The following is a 13,639-nucleotide window of genomic DNA, read 5'->3' on the forward strand; positions in this document are numbered from 1 at the left end:
CCCGGGTGGGAGGTGCACCGCCGGGGCCGAACTGAGAATGCGCACCGGGGGGCGCGGGGCGGGCTGGGAACCTGCGGGCGCTTTGCAAAGACGCCCACCCGGGGGCGGAGTTGTGGTGACGCTGCTCTGGGCGTAGCAGGGACCCGGGTCCTAGCTCCGGCTGGGCTCTGCCCCTTCAACGTCCAGTCGCTTGACCTCTCTGTGCCAAGAATGCTTTCCAGCCGTTCTCCATATCCAGGATGCATGCAAATCGAACCTTCGCCCACAGTGAGGCTACATAAGTTCTAAGTGCTCTTGAGTAGGAGAAACTCAAAACATCCGCAGGAGACGTAATAAACGGCTTTGGCAAATTTAGGAAATTATTAACTAAAAGCATCAGAGGGACTCTCCCAACACTGACATACCTGTGGCTACTAGTTGCGGTGCTAAGCCTCGCTGAGAGCTCAGACCGGCCACCAAAGTTAGCCCAGCGGGAGATGCAGTTGCTAGGTACCGCACGCCCGACTCTCTGCGGGATTCTTAGGTAGGGGCGGGCCGACCTGCTAGCTCCACCCCTCTCGGGCCGCCTTACTAAACTGACCTCTCAGCAGGAGCTTAAAAGCAACACAAGGTTGCCACCTGCTGTTGGCCTGGCGCTTCCCAGGCGGAGCCGGAAGCTGCTGGTACCGTAGCTGGGCAGTAGCCTCTGCCGTCCGCGGTGCCTAGCCCGGTGCAGCCGGGTGGGGTTGGGGGAGTGCCACCAAAACGGGAGGCAGCAATAGGAAGTAGGGAATTCATCAATCCGGCTAAGTTTAGAGCCCTGCTCCTCCATCCTAGATGTGTGGCCTTGAGGGAGCTGTTCGACCTGTTTGAGCTTTGGTTTCCTCTAATGGAAGGTTAAGTCCACCTGCCCTGTGAAGGTTTGGAGAGAATTAACTGGGCCTGTGAAGTACCCAGCACATGTGGTACCTGGCCTTTAAAAACGTTAGGTGTTAGCGCCTCACGGGGTTATGAGTATTGCTCCGAGAAGATCTGAGCCCTCCAAAAACAAACCGGCCCCCCTATAGGCCCAGTAGGTGAAGCCAAGCCTCCCTTAACAAGGTACCAGTTCACTCGGGAAGCTTAGCTGGGTAACCGTCCGCTTTCAGCTCAGGTCAGGATCCCAGGGTCCTTCCATGGAGCCCGGATCAGGTTCCCTGCTCAGCGGAGAGCCTGCTTCGCCCTCTCTCTGCCTGCTGCTCCCCCGCCTCAACTCTTCTCTTTGTGTCAAATAAATAAAATATTAAAAAAGAAAAGAGAATAGCACACATACAGAAAAGTGCACAAAACAGAAATGTAAACCTGATGATCTGTCACAGAGCAAAGACCCATGTGAACATCATTCAGGTCAAGGTATCATCAAGCACAGCATAATCACCACTAGTTATTTTTTTTTTTTATTTGTTGTATTTTCCTTTATTTTTTATTTTATTTTTTTCTTTATTTTTTTTATTTTTAAAAAAATTTTTAAAATTAACATATAATGTATTATTAGCCCCAGGGGTATAGGTCTGTGACTCACCAGGTTAACACACTTCACAGTACTCACCATAGCACATACCTTCCCCAATGTCCATAACCCCCCACGCCCCCCCAACCCTCAGTTTGTTTTGTGAGATTAAGAGTCTCTTATGGTTTGTCTCCCTCCCAATCCCATCTTGTTTCATTTATTCTTTTCCTACCCCCCAAACCCCCCATGTTACTTCTCGATTTCCTCATATCAGGGATATCATATAATTGTCTTTCTCTGATTGACTTATTTCGCCAAGCATAATACCGTCTAGTTCCATCCACGTCGTCGCAAATGGCGAGATTTCATTTCTTAAAAAAAAAAGGATTTCATTTCTTTTGATGGCTGCATAGTATTCCATTGTATATCTATACCACGTCTTTTTTTTTCTTTTAATATTTATTTATTTGACAGAGAGATCACAAGTAGGCAGAGAGGCAGGCAGAGAGAGGGGGAAGCAGGCTCCCTGCTGAGCAGAGAGCCTAATATGGGGCTCCATCCCAGGACCCTGGGATCATGACCTCAGCGGAAGGCAGATGCTTAACCCACTGAGCCACCCAGGCGCCCCTATACCACATCTTCTTTATCCATTCATCTGTTGATGGACATCTAGTCTCTTTCCATAGTTTGGCTATTGTGGACATTGCTGCTATAAACATTCGGGTGCACGAATCACCACTAATTTTGTGGTAATCACTTCTTTGCTTATGTAGTTTTACCACGGAAGCGTGTATCCCTAAACACTACAGTTTCATTTTGCCTGTTGCTTGAACTGTATACAGATGGAATTCTACAGTCCTATGTTGTGTTGACCTTCTTTTGCTCGACATTGGACTTGGAAAACCCATTGCATGTAGCTGTAGTTCATTTTCATTGCTGTATTCTGTCTTCCAATGGATATTTCTCTACTCTGCTGTTGGGAGATATTTGAAGCCCCCCCACCCCATACCTTCTTTCTGAATTATTATAGATAATAATAACAACAAAATTATTATATTTAAATAAATGAGCTAAGCCATTAAGTATGTAAATATTTGAATGGATGAGTGGCTGCTAAAACCATTCTCCAAACTGCTCTTCCTGTCCTCCACTCTTGCTTCTCTCGTAGTCCGTAATGCCCCTTCCAGTCACAGAGATCTCTTTAAATCTGGTCATATGGAAAATCTGTTCACGTCACCCTGGGCTTAACACCCTTGAATATCTCCCCACTGACGGCAGGATGAATTCCCAAAGCCTTAACTTGGTTTACAAGGTCGTAATTATAAGGGGAGCTACCATGGCAGAGCGCTGAGTATGGACTGTGTCGAACACTTGACATACATTCATGTTGTTCATGATCCAGACCTTCAAACGACCTCTCCTTCCCTGGACCCCAGCCTTCACGAACTGTGTGCAATTTCCCCAAAGGTGCCAGGTTCTCTCTGAGCGTGGGCCTTTGCATATGTCGTTTGCTCTCACTCTTTCTCCCCCATTGGACTCATTCAGCCTTCAAGTCTTACTTTAAAATTTTATTTATTCTTGGGCGCCTGGGTGGCTCAGGTTGTGATCTCAGGGTTCTGGGATCGAGTCCCACATCGGGCTCTCTGCTCAGCGGGGAGCCTGCTTCCCCCCCACCCCCGGCCTGCCTCTCTGCCTGCTTGTGATCTCTGTCTGTCAAGTAAATAAAATCTTTTTTTAAAAAATGTTATTTATTTTTTATATGAGAGAAGGGAGGTAGGGGCAGAAGGTAAGGGAGCATCTCAAGCAGGCTCCCTGCTAAGCATGGAGCCCGATGAGGGGCTCGGTCTCACAACCCTGAGATCATGACCTGAGCCAAAACCAAGAGTCAGATGCCTAACCGACTGAACCACCCTGGTGCCCTCTTCAATTTTTTTTTTTAAGATTTTATTTATTTATTTGAAAAACAGAGATCGCAAGGCAGAGAGGCAGGCAGAGAGAGAGGGGAGTAGGTAAGCAGGCTCCCTGCTGAGCAGAGAGCCCGATGCGGGGCTCGATCCCAGGACCCTGAGATCATGACCTGAGCCGAAGGCAGAGGCTTTAACCCACTAAGCCACCCAGGCGCCCTTTCAAGTCTTATTTTAGATGTCACCTCCTCCAGAATGCCTTCACTGAACCAGGCTAGGTCAGGCCCCCTCTTCTGTATTCCTACAGCAGCCTGTGCTCAGTGGACTGCTTAAGGGTGGGGCTGGGGCTTGTTCACATCTGTAGCGCCCATACCCAGTGCTGTGCCTAACCCTCTGTAAATATTTGTTGACCATGGACAGACCACACTGGGTTGAAGCCTGGGTGATTTTTTCCAGGTATCCCTGTTTCTATTCCAGGCTCTGGTTTCTGTGGTGGGGACACCAAGGCAGTGCCCTTTGAGATGCCAAGAAAAGCAGAAGTTGCCTGCCGTGGCAGAGTCCTTGCCAACAGCCTGGAGTCCACTACTCCCAAGATAGGGATGAACAGGTCAAGCAAATACCCTGGAGCTTTCAAGCACTCCAACTTTCCTGAAGAAGCCTAGTGAGTTGGGAGAGGTGGTTGAGATAAGCAGGGCTCCTCCAGCTTTAGCCAGTCCTGGCTGGGAGCCTGCTGGCGGAGCCTGCTGGCAGAGCCTGTGAGGACCTCAACCTAGGCTCCATATTAGAGCAGAAACATAAACATCCAGGCTCAGGCTGCCACATACCTTCACCCCCTTGTTCTCTGCCATTACAGTAGGGAGCTGCTGAGAGGGAACCACACATCCCAACCCCTGGTGGTCGGGGCCGGGAGGCTCCAGCGTGATCCTGATTCAGGCTACCCCCACCCAGGTCCAGCTTGTGCCCATATTCTCTGCTCTGCGGTTTAAATAACACTGAAGCTGTTTCCAAGGTCAGTGGGCCTGGCCCTAGGAAAGCTGCAGAAGGAAGTCTTCCATCCCAAACTGTGGTTTCCACTGGGAGTGGCTCTCTGGCCATTCTGGGGCCAGATGAGAGAAGCCATTTAGGCCAAGAATAGACGAGGGGAGTGGGGCGTTTCCTCTAGCCTTCCTGGTCCTTTAAGTGTCTGATGTGGTGTCCGGCTCCCCTCCATTTCTTCCTCCAGCTGGGCCCGGTATGAGGTGGGGCCCACCCCAGAACCTTGAGAACCAAAGATAAATAAGACAGACTCTGTCCTCAGGCTGCTCGCAGAGGAGGCGGGGAGACAGACACAGAACAGGAAGAAACCCTCTGCTGCAGGGAGATAAGGGTTCAGCTGGGCTGACCAGGGGACTGGGCCCTGCAAAAGAGAAGGCTTCAGAAGAGAGGACAATGAGCTGACTCTTGCTGGAAGGATGGGACTTTACAGGTGGGCGAGGATGCAGCCCGTCCCAAGGCCTGGAGGGGAGGAAAGGGGTGGCGTCTTGGGGGAACTCGGCAGCCAGAGCACACTGCGAGGCCACGGGGAAGGTGCAGGTTGAGTCAGGGTCCTGAGCCCCAAATTCAGTCCCTGTTCTGGGTGAGCACCTGCCATGTCCAGGTGGTGTCTGGATTGTCTCAGGTTGGGGGCGGGGGCACCTTCACCCTCCTCACCCATTCCTTCTGATGCCGGTTCGTACTACTTTGGGCAGAGCAGCCATGAACCAGGATGTTTACCCTCCTATGAGCTGAGTCTGCAGAATGAAATCCCAGACTTCTCCAAAAAAGAAGCCAGGGTGACAGCTGGCAGCTTCATGAGCATCTGAAATCATAGGAAACTTTGACCAGAGAGGGGGAAGAGGGAGGACACCAGCTGGGTTCCTAGGATGCTTGGCTTCTAACCCAGAGATCTCAACCCTGGTGGGAAAAACGTTAATAATAATAAAAAAAAAACTTTAATAATTTATGTATGTCATGAGAGTCACCTGTTTCAAATGTACCAGTCAATGATTTTGAGTAAATATACAGCCCTGTGCGGCCATCCCAACTCAGAACATTTCCATCACCCCAGAAAAGAGCTCTCGTGACTCATTTGCCGTCACCCCGTCTTCCCACGCCCCAGACCCGGGTAACCACTACTCGGCTTTCTATCTGTATAGAGTTGCTTTTCCTGGACCTTTCGCATAACGGAACCATACAGAATGCAGTGTTTGCCTCCGTCCCTTTACTTTACGTTCTGTATTTGAGACTAGCCGTGTCTCTGCACCGATCGGTATAGTTCATTGTTTTTTCCTGCTGAATGGTCCCCTGCCGCACCTATACAGCTCATTCTGTTTAATCTGTTTACGGGGTGCTGGACCTTTGGGTTGTTCTCCACTTTTTGGCTGTTAGGAATGGTGCTGCCATGAACATCCATGTGCAAGTATTGGTGTGAGCGTTTGTTTTCCTGTTTGGGGAGTAGACACCCAGAAGCGGAATTGCTGTGTATGTAGTTAAGTGTGTGCTTAACTTTATGAGAAACTGGCAAAGCCCTTCACTATGTTACGTCCCTAGCAGCAGCATGTGAAGGTTCTCATTTCTCCAGTCCTTGCCGATGCTTGTTACTATCAGTCTTTTTTTTATTATATCCTGTTGAGGAACTTTTTTAAAAAACACCCACTGATGCCTGGGCTTCAGCCCAAACCAATTAAATCAGAGTTCTGCGGGTGTGCCTGGCAGGTTCAGACCATGGAGTGTGTGACTCTGGATCTCAGGGTCCTGACTTGGGCCCCACGTTGGGCGTGGAGCCTATTTAAAAAAAAAAAAAAAAATCAGAGAGGCACCTGGCTGGCTCAGTCAGTTAAGTGTCCAACACTTGATCTCAGCTCAGGTCTTGATCTCAGCTCAGGTCTTGATCTTAGGGTCGTGAGTTCAAGCCCGGCATTGGGGGGGCTTGAACCCAATGGAGCCTACTTAAAAAAAAAAAAAAAAAAAAAGAAGGAAAGGAAAAATCAGAGCTTTAGGGTTTGGGGCCATAGGCATTCAAAACAAAACAAAGCATAACCCTCCCTATTTAAGAAGCTGCTAATGTGGGGGTGCCTGGGTGGCTCAGTGACTTAAAGCATCTGCCTTCAGCTCAGGTCATGATCCCAGGGTCCTAGGATGGAGCCCCGCATGGGGCTCTCTGCTCAGCGGGGAGCCTGTTTGCTCCAATCTCTCTCTGCCTGCCTCTCTGCCTACTTGTGATCTCTGCCTGTCAAATAAATAAATAAAAATCTTAAAAAAATAAATTAATTAAATAAAAGCTGCTAATGTGTGGGAGGGTTGAGAACCAGTGATCTAACTTCAGGCAAGAAGTTCTGGCCTGTGGGGCACTGAGAGAGACCTCAGGCTGGCCGGCAGCCTCTCCTGCACCAGGAAACATAGGAGGTTGAGGGTAGGAGGCAAGCTGCCTCCCATGAAGGCACATGAAGTCCCAGGGCAGCCCAGCCCATTGCAAGGTGAGGAAAAGGGGCCTGGGAGTGGCTTTGGTCAGGGAGTCCTGATTTCTGCACAGCCAGCTGAGAAACTGGGGGAGCAATGCTCACCCCCCCCCACCCCGCCCCCAGCTATGACTTTAGGGATTGTTCAGGCCTCTGAAGAGATTAGCAGAGTATGGCATTCCTGGCTGCAGGTCAGCTCCAGAAAACCCCAGAAAGATGTAAGGAGAGGGGTGCTAGCAGGAAGCACAGGGAGCTTAGAGGCTCAGGGGGCAGTCAGGGCCGTACTGCTCAGTCCATGATAAGATCTCCTCCCACTGAAGGAGACTCTGTGTACCAGACCCTGTGTGGGGCCCGAGGAAACACCCATGGGGCTTACAGTCTGCTGGAAGGAACAGAGAATAAAGAATGAAGCAGAACAAAAGGAAGTGATAGGGAAGGGTCCTCCCAGGGCCGGTGACACTGGAGGAGAGATTCGAGTGAATGAAGGAAGCTAACCACGCAAAGTCTGTCTGCAAAGGTGCAGCGGGTGAAGGGAGGGGTCAAGGGCAAGCTTGAGGCTGAGTGAGCCGGTGTCCAGGCGTTGGTGGAAGATGGTTGGGGGAGGAAGGTAGGAAGGAGCTGGCAGCCTGGAGTCCTTCCGGGCTCGTAGCCAGAATCCAGGTCTTATTTTGTGTGTGACGGGGAGTGAACGAGGGCTTTGCTTTGCTTTTGTTCCTTTTAAAATGTTTTATTTATTTATTTGACAGAGAGATCACAAGTAGGCAGAGAGGCAGGCAGAGAGATGGGGGGGGGGGAAGCAGGCTCCCCGCTGAGCAGAGAGCCCGATGTGGGGCTCGATCCAGGACCCCGAGACCATAACCTGAGCCAAAGGCAGAGAGGCCCAATCCACTGAGCCACCCAGGCGCCCCTGAATGAGGGTTTCGAACAGGGTAGGAAAATAACTACCATTTCTACTTTTTCAACATCACTGTGGTTGGTGCAGGAAGGCTAGATCCTTAGGGGCGACAGTGATGCAGGGAGATGATACTGCTTGTCAAGGTAAAAGAAGAAAATGGGCCGGCCTAGTGTTGGTGCAAATGGAAAGGTGTGCGTAGGGGTGGGGAGAGGGAGCACCTTTTGGAGTTTGGGACACCAGGATCTGCTGCCATGGGGTTTCGGGAAGTAAGAGACTCAAGAATAACTCCCCGGCTTCTGGGTGGGCTTCGAGCATCTGGGCGAGGAGGGGCCTGTGATCTGAGAGGAGAAGTCTGGGAAAACTGCAGAATTTGGTACCACAGTGGGGACATTGCTGAAATACAGCCCTCGCTGGTGGCCGGAGGGCTGTGATGTCCTCCTGACTCCCGGCTCTGTGTATGTTGGGCCCTCAGAGACTGTGGCAGCAGAGGATTCCAGAAAAAGTCAGGATGCTGGAATGTGTTGGGTACTTCTTGTCCCCTTTGGAAAGGCCTGCGAAGACAAAAGCACAGGCTGAGCAGATGACCCATCGTCATCTTCAGAAGGAAAAGTCACTACCGCTCGCAGCCCCCTCCCTTCAGTTACTTGGAAATTTCTATTTCTGGCTTATGAACTCCAGACATCTAGGCAGCACTGGACAGATCTTCCACACCTTCCTCAAAGCAGTGAGCGGCTGGGAAGCCCATGCTGAGTGCTAACAAAAGCAGGGACAGGAAGTTTAGAGAACCATCAAGAAAGAGGCCCACATGAGGCAGAGTCAGCGAGAGGCTACAAGAAGCATGGAAGGAAGCAGGCAGGGAGGGTGAACATGAAGAAGAGAGAAGTCAGAGGATGAGTGAGCTGCTCAAGGCCAAGTAGCTGGAAAGGTACAAGGGACAGGGGTGCACAGCGCCCTGGAGCCGGGGAGCAACGCTCCATGAGAAGCGCTGGAGTCCTTGACTTTGAAACCCGGAAGATCCTTTGGGGGCCAGGTGGCCGGCTCCATCCGCAGAAAAAGGAGCTGGTCTTCAAGGAGCAAAATGGGAAAGAAAAGGAGAAACCCAAAGGCCACGTGTCCAACTTTGAGAAGCCACAGAAAGGCAGTAAGCAGCTCTGCGCTGGGTGCACTCAGACAGCCCCAGTCCTGTGTTTCTTATATTTCCATTTGGTAAGTGTCTGCCCCCCCCGCCCTCCGCCCTGCCCCAATGTGTCATTCAGCCTGTTTGGGGAGATGGAATCAGAGTCTCCTGGGCTGACATCCGCCCCCCCACACACAGAGCTCTTCCCTCATTCCAGCTCCGCCCCCTGTCACACACGCAGGGGGACTAACCCAGGCCCCTCCATGTCCACGAGCTGCAGAGAGAGGAAGGGGGTTTACTTCCCGAGAAGTAACTTGGATGTGCCTCGGGGGGCGGGAGAATGGTCAGGAGGGGAGACGGTCTGACGCAGCTTCTCCAAGCCGTGCAGGGATCCAAAGAAAACACAGCTGGAGGTGGGGAGAGGAAGGGGAAGCCAGGCTAGGCATGTTGACATCTTGGGCAGGAATCCAGTTGGTGTCCTGTGTTTACTTACTTGGACCATTTAGTTCCCCCACGCTGTAACTCAGTCTGCCAGTCTACAAAATAGGAGCAATGAGAGCTATTTCAAGGAATTGCTGTAGGGATTAAACGGGGTCATTTAAGAGACACAAGTGAGTGGAGTGGTTAAGAGCAGGGCCTCTGGAGCCAGACTGACTCGAGCTAGTTCCTTAACCTCTCCGGGTCTCTATTTCCTCATCTGTAAAATGGGTTAATGATAACCTGTCTTATAGGACGTTATGAGTTTTCAGTGAGTTAATATCTGGAAAGCACTTTTTGTTAATACTAGCACTTTTGTTTAGTTACTACTGAAGACCAGAGACATTTACTGAGCCCTTTAGTGTGCCAAGTACTAGGCCCAGCATTTTATATACTTTTATTTGGTAAGTTTGTTTGTATGTTTGTTTGTTTGTTTTGAGAGATCACACACACACACACACACACACACACACACACACACGCACGCATGAACCAGGGTGGGGCAGAGGGATAAGCAAACCTCCTGGACCAGTGGGGAGGCTGTCGTGGAACTCTATCCCAGGACCCTGAGATCGTGGCCTGAGCCAAAGTCAGATGTTTAACCGACTGAGCAACCCAGGAGCCCCATATACTTAAAAAAAAAAAAAAAAAAAGATTTGCTGGGGCGCCTGGGTGGCTCAGTGGGTTAAAGCCTCTGCCTTCGGCTCAGGTCATGATCTCAGGGTCCTGGGATCGAGCCCCACATCAGGCTCTCTGCTCCATGGGGAGCCTCCCTCCCCCTCTCTCTCTGCCTGCCTCTTTGCCTACTTGTGATCTCTGTCAAATAAATAATAAATAAAATCTTTTAAAAAAAGATTTACTTATTTATTTTAGAGAGAGTGAGTTGGGGGGGAATGGGCAGAGGGAGAGGAAAACAATCCTAAAGTAGACTCCCCACTGAGCGCAGAGCCAGATGTGGGGCTGGATCATGACCTGAGCCAAAATCAAAAGGCCGCGGCTTAACAGACAGAGCCACCCAGGCCCCCAGCATGTTACATACTTTATTTAAAAACTCACAACCAGGGTGCCTGGGTGGCTCAGTGGGTTAAGCCGCTGCCTTCCGCTCAGGTCATGATCTCAGGGTCCTGGGATCGAGTCCCACATCGGGCTCTCTGCTCAGCGGGGGGCCTGCTTCCCTCCCTCTCTCTCTGCCTGCCTCTCTGCCTACTTGTGATCTCTCTCTGTCAAATAAATAAATGAAATCTTAAAAAAAAAAAAAAATCTCACAACCACCCAGAGAGGTAGGCAGGTACTAGATCATCCCCATCTGACAGATGTGGAAACTGAGGCTCTTAAAGAGACTTACTTTTTTTTTTTTTCAAAGTTTTTATTTATTTACTTGACAGAGAGATCACAAGCAGGCGGGGAGTGGGGGGGCGGGGATGCAGGCTCCCCGCTGAGCAGAGAGCCCCATATGGGGCTCAATCCCAGGACCCTGAGATCATGACCTGAACTGAAGGCAGAGGCTTAACCCACTGAGCCACCCAGGCACCCCAAGATTTACTTTTTAATTTACTCTAGAACAGGGGTTGGCAACCTACAGCCCATGGGCGCACATCCAGCAAGCAGGCTGTTCGTGAAAGTCTCGTTTATAGCTGCCGTGGAGGAGTTTGAACAGCTGACCAGAGACTACAGAGCCAGCACAGCCTAAAATATGTACTATCTTATCTGACTTTTAACAGGAACAGCTCTCTGACCTCTGCTCTAGAAAATGACAGGAGCAGGATTTGAACCAGGTCTGCGTGATTCCGAAGCTAACTAAATAATGCTTTGCTCTCCTGGTGATTTAACAATATCGCTGTGCTGGGTGCACAGCAGGGGCTAGAAAAGGATTTCTGTCCTGTCCCTTTGAGGGCTGGGAAGTCCCTCCTTCCCTCTTCAAAGCTGGGAGTGAAAGTGGAAGGGATTTGGGGCTTCTGATCTCTTCATCCCTCAGGTCAAGTGTTGAGGACTCAGGGAGGTTGCCAAAGACCCCCCTGGGCTGCCCAACTGCCAGTGTCACTGAAGTTTGAGGGCGGGGGGGCACACGCTTCAGGAGGAAGGGGAAACCCAAGGGACGGAGAGTCGGGCTGCCAGGGCAAGTCCCTGGATTCAAGGCCAGTGAGTCCATCTTGTCCCCAAGCCCAGAGCTGTGTTTAGGGTCATTCGGGCTGAGACAAACATGGGACAGGAGTCCCTTAAGAATTTGGGGTGCTGGGGCGCCTGGGTGGCTCAGTGGGTTGAAGCCTCGGTCTTCGGCTCGGGTTGTGGTCTCACGGTCCTGGGATTGAGCCCCGCATCGGGCTCTCTGCTTGGAGGGGAGCCTGCTTCCTCCTCTCTCTCTGCCTGCTTCTCTGCCTACTTGTGATTTCTCTCTGTCAAATAAATAAAATATTTTTAAAAAAAAAAGAATCTGGGGTGCTGTAGATGTCATCTGTCCCCCAGACACACCTGAGGGCTCCAAACCAGTTTAGTCACTCAGCAAATGAACAGGACCTCCTCCTTGCAGGCACGGTTCTAGGCACTGGGAATAAGTGGGGAACCAGATCCTAGCTCTCATGGACACAGACCATGTCTCCATTCACCAATACTTTGGTAGACCGATATTAACTGGTCAGAAGATGTATAAAGCAAATAAGTCAGGCTGATGGGACTGAGAGTAATGGCGAGGTAGACAGGAAGTCCTCTCTGAGGAAATGCTGCTGAAGCTGAGACCAGCATGACAAGGAGGGAGCTGTGGGAAGATCAGGTGGAAAGGCATTCCAAGCAGAGAGAACAGCAAGTGCAAAGGCAGTGTGGCCAGAGCAGAATAAAGAGGGATGACAGAGGGTGGGTGACGAGACAGGGGCACGCGTGTAGCGTGCCTTGAAGTCAGGGCGCAGAGGCCACAGTTTATTCTGAATGTCATGGAAAGCCCTAGATGCTAACAAAGGACGCTGATGATTGTAGCTGACATTTTCCGAGCCCTTACTAAATGCCAGGTGCTCATCGTCTTTAAATCCATTAACTCTTAAAAAAACAAAAAACAAAAACCACATTAACTCTTAGGGATCTACAAGCAGTCCGGATGTGGAAACAGACCCAGAGAGGTTAAACTATTGGCCCAAGATCACACAGCTCCGTTTAAAGCTCATTGGGGTTGCTGCGGAGATAGTGACATGCAGGAAACAAGAATCTCCTGCAGGACATCCCAGTGATACAAAGATGGAGCTTGCATTTCAGTTAAGAAATTGAGAAGAGGGGCGCCTGCGTGGCTCAGTCGGTTGAGCATCTGCCTTTGGCTCAGGTCATGATCCCAGGGTCCTGGCATGGAACCCCATAAGCCCCACCTTGGGCTCCCTACTCAACAGGGAGCCTGCTTCTCCCTCTCCCTCTGCCTGCTGCTCTCCCTGCTTGTGCTCTCTCTCTGTCAAACAAATAAATAAAATCTAAAAAAGGAAAATAAGAAAGAAAACTAACATCTGCCAGGTTTTCTGCTTGAGCCAGGCTCCAGGAAGAGTGAGGGCTACTAGAGTTCAAAGGCATTAAGGACTTCCTCCTCTGGATATCCTTAGCTCGCTCTTCCTTCCTCTCCTAAACCCTTTCTGTCTCATGTGCTTGTGGGGTGTGCCTCTCATCTGAATAGCCAGTATTTATTTGGCACTAATGGTATGCCATGTACTGTGCTCAGCACAGCCAGGAGGCACATTTATTCTTGCAACGACCTTGCTGTTTCTGTTTTTTGGAAGAGGAAGCTGAGTCTCAGCGCTGCTTCAGTAGGGGTCCAAGAATTCGATGAATTCCAAGAATTTGAATCCTGGTCTGTCAGACTCAAGAGTCTAAGCACTAGCTACTGGGCTAGAAATACCACCTCCCACCCTTTCACAGTTCGTGGGTTTTCTGGTAGTAGCTGTCCAGTGGTCTTCACGTCTGGTTTCCTGCTAGGGTCGGTCCATACAAGTGCAACCTCATAGGTTAAGATTAAAGAAGTTCCTCTAGATCCAGGATGACTAACCATCCTTGTTGGCCTGGGACTGAGGGGGTTCCCCAGAAGGGAGACATTCAGTTTCAAAGCTAGGAAGGTCCTGGCCAAGTTAGGACATGTTGGCATTCCTGGACGAGTGCTTAGTGCTACATATGTGTTCTCAGTGGACACTCACCTTTATTGCTTTTCCTTTCCGCTTTCAGCCATTTGACAACAAACAAAGGTTACCGTTAGCCAGCGCCTACTCTGTGCCAGTCCCAGAAGCTGGGGACACACCGCAGGCAGTAGATGGAGATACTGTGCAGAGAACCTAGCTTCAA

General features: G+C 50.5%; 1 long non-coding RNA gene across 2 annotated transcripts; it reads left to right on the top strand.

The window, feature by feature from the left end:
• Positions 1 to 5: 5 nt before the first annotated feature.
• LOC116594881 lies at positions 6 to 9,742 on the top strand. Of its 2 annotated transcripts, XR_004287454.1 has the most exons (4): positions 6 to 875; positions 3,850 to 4,381; positions 8,216 to 8,949; positions 9,661 to 9,742. It is a non-coding gene; the product is annotated as an uncharacterized LOC116594881 (long non-coding RNA). The 2 variants fall into 2 exon arrangements; XR_004287453.1 differs by lacking the exons at positions 8,216 to 8,949; positions 9,661 to 9,742 and having other exon boundaries at positions 3,850 to 5,341.
• The last annotated feature ends 3,897 nt before the right edge of the window (positions 9,743 to 13,639 follow it).

This window comes from Mustela erminea, chromosome 7, assembly GCF_009829155.1.
Source record: "Mustela erminea isolate mMusErm1 chromosome 7, mMusErm1.Pri, whole genome shotgun sequence".
Taxonomy (NCBI): Eukaryota; Metazoa; Chordata; class Mammalia; order Carnivora; family Mustelidae; genus Mustela; species Mustela erminea.